Source organism: Pseudophryne corroboree, chromosome 1 (assembly GCF_028390025.1).
Source record: "Pseudophryne corroboree isolate aPseCor3 chromosome 1, aPseCor3.hap2, whole genome shotgun sequence".
Lineage (NCBI taxonomy): Eukaryota > Metazoa > Chordata > Amphibia > Anura > Myobatrachidae > Pseudophryne > Pseudophryne corroboree.
This window is the reverse complement of record NC_086444.1, coordinates 1,163,561,425-1,163,572,973: the sequence shown is the minus strand read 5'-3', so window position 1 is coordinate 1,163,572,973 and position 11,549 is coordinate 1,163,561,425. Positions and strand designations below refer to the sequence as shown.

Genomic DNA, 11,549 nt, shown 5'->3' with positions numbered 1-11,549 from the left:
TCAGCTCCTAACTGTCATGTCACAGGCTGTGTTGGAAAAATGACAGGAGCTGATTGGCTGGTACTTTATCTCCATCCACTTTATCTCCAAGGCTTAGTACATAGACCCCTATATATATTTTAAAGAAGGCAGTCTCCAGCTGACAGGCGGCTTTGTGACCAGTGTGGATGCTCAGAAGATCTGTGAAGCCGGCTGCCCTGTAATCTGTATATAGTAGAATTCAGCGCTCCCATCCCTCCCCTGACTCTGCACATGCTGTAGACATGTGACCCTGCTGCCCATGTCCCTCAGTGACATCATGTGTGACATCACAATGGGGGTGTGGCCTGGGAGCATTTATCTGGTCACTAGGCCAGAGGGTGACATTTGTTGCTTGGTCTTAGTGCCGGTAACTGCGTGCTCATCGTGGAGCTGTCTTATGCGCGGCGATGCCGCAGGCGAGTGGCCCGTTGGATCCCGGTGGTCTTTATCTGTACAAGGAGCAGGAGACGCAGGAAGACAAGCAGCGTGTTCTCAGGGAAGCTGCTAGACACTTGCCCATCAGCACCATCCCAGAGATCAGATACTGTGAGAGATGTCAGCTGCTGAAGCCGGATCGGTGCCACCACTGTTCTACCTGTGATGTGTGTGCTGAAGCAGGATCATCACTGCCTGGCGCTAAATAACTGCGTAGGATATTCCAATTACAAGTCCTTCCTGCTGCTGATCATGTACTCCTTGCTGTCCTGCCTTTTCGTTTCTGGGACGACTCTCCGCTTCTTCATTCTAACGTGGACGGATGAGCCCCAGGTCACTGAAAGAACTAGTGACATCCGCGTCCTGTTCTGTCTATCTACAGCGTTTTCCATCTTATTGCTGATGTTGTTCATCTGTCACTGCTGTCTCTTAGTGAGGAACAGGACGACGATAGAATTCCGCTATGGAGATGCCTCCTCTGGAGGAGATGGCCGTCCTCTTGGATTCAAGAACTTCCAAGACGTATTTGGGCAAGAAAAGAGGTATTGGCTACTACCTGTAGACACAAGCCAGGGAGACGGATATTCTCGGCCATTTCTCCCTGATGATCCAGAGAAATATGCAGAGTAGAGCTGGCCTCACCTCTCTGGAGCTGCTGCACTTGGTCTCTCCCTACATAGAGAAGGATGACACCTACCTACAGAGATCCACACCTGCAGAACAACGCCTGGTGGTGACCCTGCCCTTCCTGGCTACTGGACGGTCCCTGGCAGATCTCGAGTTCAGCACCCTCATCTCACCGCAGGTCTATCAGAGACACCAGTACAGATCTGAGACGCATCAGAGGTGGGGGTTACACTGCTGACTTTCCATTTGGTGATTGGACCTGATATAAGGGACGGAGGTGCAGTAGAAATAAATATCATGAGAAAGAGATACGTTTATTGTCTGTGTGTATTATATTCTAACATACAGTGCTTTTACTACTGTGCTGCCAGTGTATATCATATTCTAGCATATAACGCTTTTATACTTTGTTATTATAGTTTTTGGTATTTAACGGATATTTAACTGTAAAAAAATGATAGCACTTGTAATTGATGTTATATAATAATATTTTAATAATTTCCCTCTGTTTAATAATAATACAAGTGTTTTATGTTTAAATATTGTTTAAATAAGTTTGGATGTGTTACATGTCTACTGTATGTGTTACACGATATTTGATGTTAATATTGATTGATATATTTCAAATTTACTGCCAGTCATTTGCTGTGTATGGTATAGTTCATAGGTTCTCACACTCCGTCCGCAGGACCCCAAACAGAGCATGTTTTCCAGGTCTCCTCACAACATCATAAGTGAAATAATTAGCTCCACCTGTGGATCGTTGAAAATGTGTGGGAATATAACCTGTGGTGAGCGAGCCACCAGGCTTGAAGCGTGACGGGCGCACTCGCTGCCGGGATTCCGATAGACAGAATGCCACTGTCAGTATGCCCGTCAGTATACTGACAGCCGCCATCCTTTCTGTCAGTAACACATACAGATTCCTTCTACATATTGTGTGTACATTTTTCATGGTATTGGCCATTATTAATGTGCATTATTAATGTGTTTATATTTCATATTTTTACCAAAATTATTGTGGATTGGAACGGACTGAATGATAGAAATTGGTATGCGGGCTCTAGATTGACCATGTAAAGGTCTGCAGTCAGTAGCTCGTCCACTAATGGTCCACATGCAATAGGTCGATACAGGGTCGGACTGGCCAACAGGAGTACAGGGGAAACCACCGGTGGGCCCCACTGCCTGGGGCCCCACTCCTTCCTCTAGGGATCAGGGTCCAAACTGTGCACTTGTATTATACATGGTAGATATGTTGCATTACACTGCACAAGTCTATTGTGTATTTCAAGCCTCTGTGGAGGCTGGCCACACACCCTTTGTAGGCTGGCCACACCCACAAGTATGGGCCCCTATCACTGCATTCCCCCGGTGGGCCCTTCATGCCCCAGTCCGACACTGGGTCAATATGGTCAAAAGGTCAACATGAACAATAGGTCGAGATGTAAAAGATTGACAGTGCTTATGGTCGATAGGTACAAAGGTCGACAGGTGCAAATGATCACCACACATATGGTCGCCTTGGTCGGCACAACTTTTTTGGGGGTTTTAGCATCTTAATCAACTTTTTCATACGTTAAAATCCACGTGGACTACGATTGGGAATAATGAAGAGTGAGTGCAAATAGCGCAAGCGAGTGTAAACTTCTAGGCCGTTAGGACTGCATGGGCTTTGCACAATGAGGAGGTTATCAAACAGTTAATAGACTTGGGGGGTTGGATTTAATTAGAATAGTGGGAGTGTTAGGAGGAGCTAGCGGACATTTTAGGAGACAGGAGCTTCATTCTGTCTCTTTTTCTCAGGATTTTTTCCAGAGAAGGTTGTGCCTGTGAGTATCCCCTGTTTTACGTATTCTTCACTTGTTTTTTTGTTTTACAATTCTGTGCATGCTTTACTATATTCTTTCCTTATTCTTCTCTATCCCCTATCATATCTTTGCTTACTTTGCTATTCCCCTATTCTTCCTTTTCTCCCTATTCTCTTTTTCTGTCCTCCCCTCTTCTCTCCCTGCTGAAATGGCTACTCGCCATGCAGAAGGGCGCACCCCCCCTGGCCACTTCCTAACTGCTGGGGCTGGGGCGGCTTCAGCGGAGCCTCCCGCTCGCCGCCGCCGCCAGTCCCCCAGCCCTCATGCTTTCCCTGCCGCCGCTCGAGCGCTCACGGGTGCTTCCCCCGGCGGTCTGGCGGCTACTTCCGCCGGGGGACCCGAGACGCGATCGGGTGAGCTCCCGCATTGGCCTCGTGCCCCGCCGTTGCACGTGGTGCGCAGGCCGGACACGGGGCGGGAGAGCGTGGGGGATCTCAGCGGCATTTTGACCCCTGGAGCTGCTCCTGTTTCAGCCTCCAGGGGTCTGGCCGCACAGCTTTAGGGGGCCACAAGGGGCAGGCGGGGGCTGGCCCCTCGGGGATCGCAGCAGCGTTTTTTGACCCCTGGTGATGCAGCTGAGTCTGCCTCCAGGGGTCTGGCCGCACATTTTAGAGGGGCCACAAGGGGGGGGGGGGCAGGGTTTTTCCCCCTGCAGGGGCTCAGCGGCGTTTGACCCCTGCTGATGCTGCTGCCTCAGCCTCCAGGGGTCTGGCCGCACATGTTGGAGGGGCCATAAGGAGGGGCAGGGTATGTCCCGCGGACGAAACCAGTGGCGTTCTGCCACTGGGGGCGCTGATGCTTCAGCCCCCAGGGGTAGGGGCACACATGCTATAGGTGCCACACGGGGACAGCAGGTGCTATCCCCCGGAGGACCTGCTGTTCCCGCCTCCGGGGGTTCAGTCCCTAATACAGGCACCGTCGATGAGTCCTCTCAGGGTAGTGGTTTACCTGCGGGGGCAACAGCACATGCGCCCTTCTGGTCCCGCGGCGCCCGGGCCCGGGCTAGGCGTGTCGGGAGGCATGGGGGTCTATTCATGTAGGATTGCTTAAAACTCGTTTTCCGTATCACCACCCATCGCAGTCTTATCTCAGCTCATTATTCGTTTCTGCTCCGCAATTCATTAATGTCTGCAGTGGCTGAATGGTGAAGCGGTAACTCCTCCCCCCACGATCCCGCCTTCTCGCCGTCTATGCATGTATCCGCGGCAATAAGGTTAATCGCGCATGCGCAGGGTGTTGACCTCTCGGCAAGCTGCAGTGGTTGCTGGGAGGTTGGGTGGCGGAGCCAGCGCAAGGTGCCGAGCAGCGATCAGGGAAGCATTGAACTTCCCTGACGTCTCCGCACCACAGTTCTACGGTAACCCGCTCTGTGAATTGCTGTAGGCAGAGAAAAGCCCAGTTTAACGCAAAACAGGGCTTTTCACTGCTGCATGAATAGACCCCATGGTGCGGTTGTGCCCAGACGAGAGGTGTCCCCGGCGTTCGGTGCCGCTCAGTTCCCTGCGGCGGACTCTCGGGCATCGGCGGCCGCTCCGGGTCGCCGTGCTGGGGGTACCCCCCATCGGCCCGTGAACCCCCCGTATGATTACGGTCTGCCTCGGCCGGTCACTGGGCGTAGTACAGTTCAATCGGCTCACGGTCCTGCACATCCGGATGGTGGTGCAGGGCCTTTGGCCGGTGGTGCACCTTCGGCACTTCGCGTTGCGCTCCCTGTTACACCAGCAGCAGGACCCGGGTCTGTTACCGGGGACGAGGCGTCTGCGACCGCACTACTGGTCTCCGTGATAGGGATTTTAACGCCTCTTATGACTGCGCGAACGTTAGTGAGCGGGTCGGTTTAGTGACTTGCGGTCTTCACTCACCCCGCTTGTCACTCAACTGGCGTCGTTATGCACCTCTTCCGCTGCGGGACAGCAACCACAGGTTGCCGATGGCTCCGGTGCGCCGGCGTCTGCTCATAACCACTTGCCAGGCTCTTCGCTGGCACCTTCTTTTCCCTCTTGTGTTTCAGATCCGGTGGACAGGGCGGAGAGTGATTCTGGCGACAGCGACCTGTCTTCCGCATCGGCTGCAGCGAGATGGAACTCCCAAGCCTCCTCGTCAGGTGAGACTGATGGTGATTGCGCACTAGGGCTGCTGGATGAGGGGGTCGAGGCTGCACCTGGCAAACGGCATGCGGAGCTTTCCAAGGGTAACCGTCGGCGGCATGGGCGTTCCCGCAAGCGTAGTAAGCGTTCGCAATGCCATAGGCGCGGGAGCAGTTGCAGCAGTCCGGAGGACGGCAGCCCCAGCGACATGGTGCGTTGCCCATACACCAAGGTTTTGCGGGGTCACCGCCCACGGATACGGGGTTGTATCTATAGTGGGTCTTACGTAGATGTCTTTGCATTAACGTCCAAGACCCGCAAGGCTTTGGTGGCGGCCAAGAAGAAGAGTGGGATTGGTGAGAATGCCTATAAGTCATGAACATCGTGCGCTATCTGCACATGATTCATGGTCTCTTCCTTTCTAACAGGCCTCTCGCATGGCTTCGGTAGGACACAGAGTTTAGGCGCAAACAACACGGGCTGCACATCATGGCCTTCGGCGTGAAGGACGTTGAGGTGTGGCTGGAGGTTACTCAGGGCTCCCTTGAGCTGACGGAAGCCTCTCCGGCCGAGACTGTTCGGCCATACCATAGGGGTTCCCTTCGGCCCAACACAGGACGTAGGTCCAAAGGTCGTTGTTTGGCCTTTAACAACGGCAATTGCGGATCCGGGTCCAAATGTCGTTTCGACATTGCTGCCTGCGCTGCGTAGCGTCCCACCCGGCTAAGGAGTGTCCCAAGCCTGCCGGTGCGGGATCGGGGTGGCAGATCCTCTTACATTACTAGCGACTCGATCCCCACGGCACTGTCCTCGGTTACGTATCAGTCGTTTTATTATGCTTTAGATTATTCCGAGCGGCGGGCCCCCGTATGTTATTGGGTAATGCTTATGTGGAATCTGTATTTCGTCTTTTGCCATTTCACCCTGATTCGTTTCGTTTCATGGGATTTCGGCTGGACGACAGATTGCAATGGATACCAGGCAGGCTGCTGCCGTTTGCCTTTTGGACAAAGTTGCCAAACTGCGTGGGGGGATTGAGAGGGCATTGGCAGGTGACAAAGTTACCTGTCGCCGCTGCTGGTCCTTTCTCGGTCTTTCCAGTTTTGCATGCAGGGTCATTCCCATAGTTCAAATTTTAGTCACTAATTGGCGCGGGCGACGGGTATGTGCTGTGTACCTCGCTGGTGCATGGTCCGCTGCCCTTTGGCCGGATTCCTGGTTCTAGCGGGGATTAACCCGCAACCTTTGTTGCTGGAACTGTTTCCCATTGTCGTGGCATGGTCAGCGGTTCCCCGATTGATTGAGGCATAAGTGTTAATGGCGTATGCTTTACTCTGCAACTTGTGCCGTGCTATGACGGATTAGTTGGGGCATGGGCGTTGGTTTACCTTGCCTGCCTGGCCAGACTCCAGCGTCTGTCCTGTAACCTTGCACACGCGCCTGCTGAGTCTCGGCCACGTGGTGGCGGAGCGTGGCTCGTCCTCCACTATGGGTCTCCTTTGACGGTGTACCAATTCCGGTGGGTATTTAAGCACTGCATCCTTGCGTTGGGATTGTCGCCATCACTGTATGGCACACATTCCTTTCGCTGCTTCATTGGGTTTTTGCCGACACTGAGATTTTTAATCGCTTGGTCGTTGGAAATCCAATGCCTACCGAAGCTATGTTTGGTAATCAACTTTTTCTTTAAATTTATTTAATTTTCCTGTGTCGGGCCGGCCTTTTTGGTTTGGCTCAAATTTTTCTGCTTTGTTATCTTTTCAGTTCACTCGGGGGGCAACGGGAGGGCGGGCCGGCGGGTCGGTGTTGGGGTGTTTTCGCTCCGGTCGCTATGTTTTTATGGCGGTGCTCTGTGGAGGTGCCTCGGCTCAGGCTTGTTTTCCCGTCTTTTCGTTTTTCCTCGACTGGACTCGACCTGTAGCCTTTTTGGCCACTCGTCACCGTTTTAACGGTGGGGGTCCCGTTGGATTTTGCCCTGCTTTTTCTCCTGAGAACCCAGGGGGTGCTATTGGCTCGCGCCCTCTGTGGAAGGTTTTGCAGGTTTTCACTTCGGGACAGGTCGTTCCCCTCCCCTCTCCGCCCCTGGCCATTCCCGTAGCGCGGCTAGGATTTTGGTGGCGCAGTAGTCTCCCACCCACTTCTTCGTTAAGGATGCCCACTTACTGAAAACTGATGGCGTCCGTTTGATGGATGAAGGTATTGCTTTAGTCAGTTAGGGTATAGTTAGTTAGGTTGTAGTATGGTGGCGGCATCGGCTACTTTCGGGCCGGTGTGTGGCGGGAAAGAACGGCAGTTACAGTGGCTATTGCGCCGCTGTTTTTGGGGTGCTCTCTTTGCCCAATACATTGTATACTCTGGCCCTCCTTATCGGGGGTCATTGGGCTTGGCTGTCTGGCCGGCCCTATTATGGTGTATTGGGGAGAGTTGGAGACTCAGCATTTATTGGCGTAGTCAATAAAATAAATAAAGTCATGTCGTGGACATGCGTAGCGGCAATAAGTCGTAATGTCACTGTTTATCTGGCCGTTCTTTCTTATTTGCCACCATACTTAGTTTAAAGTTTATAATAAATAAATAACGGTTGACCGATTTTAATGGCATTTCAGTGGTCTGTGTCGTTATTTCTCTGTGTAGTTATTTCTAGATAAGTTAAGTTAGTTCACAGTTAGTTATGAGGTCATTGTGTAATGATGTCATGCGGTCCGACATCGGCCGATAGAAAGTTTATGAAGAGTGAGTGCAAATAGCGCAAGCGAGTGTAAACTTCTAGGCCGTTAGGACTGTATGGGCTTTGCACAATGAGGAGGTTATCAAACAGTTAATAGACTTGGGGGGTTGGATTTAATTAGAATAGTGGGAGTGTTAGGAGGAGCTAGCGGACATTTTAGCAGACAGGAGCTTCATTCTGTCTCTTTTTCTCAGGATTTTTCCCACCCTCCCTCCCCAAGTCACCTTTTTCCCCAACCCGTTTTTCTTTTTCTTTGCCGGTTGGGGTTTGTCAACCAATGTTCTGTGGCGGGAAAGAACGGCAGTTACAGTGGCTATTGCGCCGCTGTTTTTGGGGTGCGCTCTTTGCCCAATACATTGTATACTCTGGCCCTCCTTATCTGGGGTCATTGGGCTTGGCTGTCTGGCCGGCCCTATTATGGTGTATTGGGGAGAGTTGGAGACTCAGCATTTATTGGCGTAGTCAATAAAATAAATAAAGTCATGTCGTGGACATGCGTAGCGGCAATAAGTCGTAATGTCACTGTTTATCTGGCCGTTCTTTCTTATTTGCCACCATACTTAGTTTAAAGTTTATAATAAATAAATAACGGTTGACCGATTTTAATGGCATTTCAGTGGTCTGTGTCGTTATTTCTCTGTGTCGTTATTTCTAGATAAGTTAAGTTAGTTCACAGTTAGTTATGAGGTCATTGTGTAATGATGTCATGCGGTCCGACATCGGCCGATAGAAAGTTTATCACCTGTGCTCAGCGCAGCGGTAGTGGAGCGAGGTACCTTGCCTGAAGCATGGAGAGCAAACGGTACACTAATTGGGGTACTACATGCTGTGACGGTGAAATTGAAAACAAAAATTTTTACAAATGTTGTGTTGACCTTTTCTCATATCGACCATTTACTATTGTCGACCTTTTGTCAGGTTTTATTGTATTCACATTGTAGCATAACGACATTACTGAGGCAGCCTAATCTCTGAGTGGTGCGGCCTACAAACACAGCACTACAAACACAGCAAGTGATCATAATGAAAGTTTAGCAGAAGCTCCTCAGAAGGTGCTGAGTGTGAGTGACGGTGGGATGTAACTAAGCTCTGAGCACAAAGTAAGATTCCAGCTGTGACAACGATCTCTGGGGGGAGCTGTAACTCTGAGGGACAGACTAGATGGGCCAAATGGTTCTTATCTGCCATCTAATGCGATGTTTCTCTGATATATACAAAAAGAAAGATTGATCAAATCTTACAGATAAAGTGGTGTAGTTGCCCATAGCAACCATCTAGCCTATCACAGCCTGTAAAAGTAGAATCTGATTGGTTGTTATGGGCAACTTCTTCATTGTAACTTTCTCCAAGGCTTGATGAATCTCCCCCAAAGTGTCTCTGGAACAGTTGGGTGAAGCCGCTTGGCGACCGCTTGGCCCATATCAGGATAATGAGGCTGAGCTACCGCCTTCTACCATGCGGTGCACAGCTAAACACCGCACCAGCAAATGGAGGAGACCCGAGTCTGGCCCAACGTCTCTACTGGCCAAAATAATTAGTTATATGGTGGAATATGTGCATTGGCTGAGGCGTGTGGCCACGGGCTACAGTATATGCTGGCCACACCAAGCATAGATGATCAGCATTGCTTTCAGGAGACCAGAGCAACATTAATAGGCTCAGGTAGTCCTGGCTATGGAACTGTATCCCGGCCAACATTATATTTTCTGATGCGTCTTTAGTTTAAACAGTTGTTTGAAAAACATTTATAGGATATAAGGTGTGAAGATGACGGATGTAAGTGAGACTGGAGGAAGGTTCCTGGAGGGGGAAAATAATCTCGGGGATGAGAAATGAAGAGAGCGGTAGACGTGCACTTTATTGGACTATCTGTCCCTGCCATAATCTGAGAAGTCTATTGTGTTATACACTAGGAAATGGCGGGAAATACAATTCCGAGCATTGTTACCAGGGTCGGTCATCTGTAAATGATCTTGATGTCCTTTTATTACATAGTTAGTAGCCTCCATCTAGTCTTTCCGTGGACTGTACAGCATCTAAATCACAGTCCTGTATATGTTACTGCAAGTTCCATATCAATCTGCTAGAGGTAAGACTGGGAACATCTGCATCAGGGACACTTGTCTCATTGGCTGCCGGGACCTGACTGCCTGCAGAGATGCTGTAGGAACTGCTGTCATTACGCTACAGGTACAGTATGTGTGAGTTATAATTCACACTGGTTACACCGTAATAAACATCTAGAGCAGGGGTGGGCAATTATTTCAGCTGGGGGGCCGCTTAACACTTCCAGCGAATATTTGAGGGCCACACACAAAATACTCAAAAAGAGATCCCTTTTTACACATTACGGCAGACAGCGCCCCCGTTTTTACACATTACGGCAGACAGCGTCCCGTTTTTACACATTATGGCAGACAGCGTCCCCTTTTTTACACATTACGGCAGACAGCGCCCCCGTTTTTATACATTACGGCAGACAGCGCCCCCGTTTTTACACATTACGGCAGACAGCGTCCCGTTTTTACACATTACGGCAGACAGCGTCCCCTTTTTTACACATTACGGCAGACAGCGCCCCCGTTTTTATACATTACGGGAGACAGCGCCCCCGTTTTATACATTACGGCAGACAGCGCCCCCGTTTTTACACATTACGGCAGACAGCGTCCCGTTTTTACACATTACGGCAGACAGCGTCCCCTTTTTACACATTACGGCAGACAGCGCCCCGTTTTTACACATTACGGCAGACAGCATCCCCTTTTTACACATTACGGCAGACAGCGCCCCCTTTTTACACATTACGGCAGACAGCGCCCCCTTTTTACACATTACGGCAGACAGTCCCTACCCCTGGCTGGACAGGGGGTTTACCTGTTTGTCACAGTGGCAGACGATCCCCGCTGTCCGATGATCTGCGCTGCTGCCGGCCGGAGTCACTGCTGATGTGGCCTCTCCTGCTCCCGCTCGCTGCCCGCCGCTTCCTCTCCTCACTGGCCGCCGCTTCTCGGCCGCCGCTTCTCGGCTGCCGCTCCTGCTCACTGCAGTGCCCGCCCCCGTGCCTCCCAGCGCATGATAACAGAGGAAATCCCGGTCAGCTGACCCTGTGACGTGACCGGGATTTCCTCAGCGGCGCCGCATCTGAGAGCAGTGCAATGACAAGCGGCATGTCGGACCGCTTGTCATTGCACTCTGGTGGGGCACAGCGGGCCAGGCAGGATCGGTCCACGGGCCGCCTGTTGCCCACCCCTAATCTAGAGCCAGCACCAATTGCTTCCCCTATAACGACTGCCTTTCTCTTACATATAGATAGGATCACCAGTACTCGGATTCCACACCGACTTCTGCACGGGTAGTAAAGTGCTTATCCAGGGTTAGTGTGATCACCAGAGTATATATGGGGCACACAAACAAGGTCTAATACTAAAACAAATAGTGTTGTCTGTGAGTGAGGAGAATGGGAGAGTAAAGCAATGTCTGCATACAGATGCAAAAGCAGAGACCCCTCAGGCTTACTGATCTCTGTCATCAGGTGGTGTGGCAGGTTACCCCAGCTGCCCCTGCAGGGGCAACATTCAACAATTTAGAGGCACTAAATTGAAATTTTCTCTAACGTCCTAAGTGGATGCTGGGGACTCCGTAAGGACCATGGGGAATAGCGGCTCCGCAGGAGACTGGGCACAAAAGAAAAGCTTTAGAACTACCTGGTGTGCACTGGCTCCTCCCCCTATGACCCTCCTCCAAGCCTCAGTTAAGATTTTGTGCCCGAACGAGAAG

At 51.0% G+C, this 11,549-nt stretch overlaps 1 pseudogene; it reads left to right on the top strand.

The window, feature by feature from the left end:
* Positions 1-331: 331 nt before the first annotated feature.
* Positions 332-1,392, top strand: LOC135005067 (palmitoyltransferase ZDHHC20-like; annotated as a pseudogene).
* Positions 1,393-11,549: the final 10,157 nt, after the last annotated feature.